Raw genomic sequence first — 1,046 nt, forward strand, 5'->3', positions numbered from 1 at the left:
CAAACGCGCGCCTGAATACAGGTTGTGTAAGAATGGAAATAGCGCTATTTTGGGTCGTGGGGATATTTCAAATACTATCACTGGCAGACAACAGCTGTAGGAAGGTTGATGCTAAATGATGCTGGCTTAGTGAATATCATGACAATGCTTGTTGTATCATGTCTCTGACGTCATCAGTGACGTCAGCCACGGCTCACTACACGTGTACTCGGGCAATCAAAACGCTCTGAAAGCTCACATGTGTCGTTATATGGAGAAATGAGTATGTACAGAGGCGGCACATAGTGTTGCTCAAGGGGTCGTTGTCGTATCAGGTACTACAGATATGTACCCGAGGTACATATATGTATACACAAAGTGTACCAGACTTGTACTACAGATATGTACCCTAACCCTAACCCTAAACCTAACCATAACCCTAACCCTAAACATACCTCTTATAAAAATATAAACATAATACTAAACAACCTAAAGCTACCTCGGGTACATATCTGTAGTACCTGATACGACAACGACCCCATCTGCCATAGTGTTAGCCATCGAATAAGGTTGAAAATGAAAAATCGGAAAAATTTTGCCTAAAACCTGGAGAGTTAACATTAACCTGGAGATATAACATTATTATTAACCGCAGACAGAACAACACCAAACAGGCTGTTGATTTTTTACGTTATATGCGTGCGCGCATATAGCAAGCACGAGAATGTGTGCGTTGGCGTACGCGTTATAGCCTGTGTGTGTTGGGTAGCCTGTGTGTGTGTTGTGTGTGTGTGTGTGTGTGTGTGTGTGTGTGTGTGCGTGTGCGTGCGCGCGCGCATGCGTGTGTGCTGTGCTGTGTGTGTGTGTGTGTGTGTGTGTGTCTGTTTGTCTGTGTATCTGTTTGTTTGTCTGTCTATTTGTCTGTCTGTCTGTCTGTCTGTCTGTTTATCTATCTGTCTATCTAACTATCTAACTGTCTATCCATCTATCCATCAATCTTTCTTTCTATTTATTTATCTATCTCTCTCTAGCCCTAGCCGCGATACTCGTTGGAAGACAAGGCGGAG

Source organism: Priapulus caudatus, unplaced genomic scaffold (genome assembly GCF_000485595.1).
Source record: "Priapulus caudatus unplaced genomic scaffold, Priapulus_caudatus-5.0.1 Scaffold2827, whole genome shotgun sequence".
In the NCBI taxonomy this organism is placed as follows: Eukaryota; Metazoa; Priapulida; class Priapulimorpha; order Priapulimorphida; family Priapulidae; genus Priapulus; species Priapulus caudatus.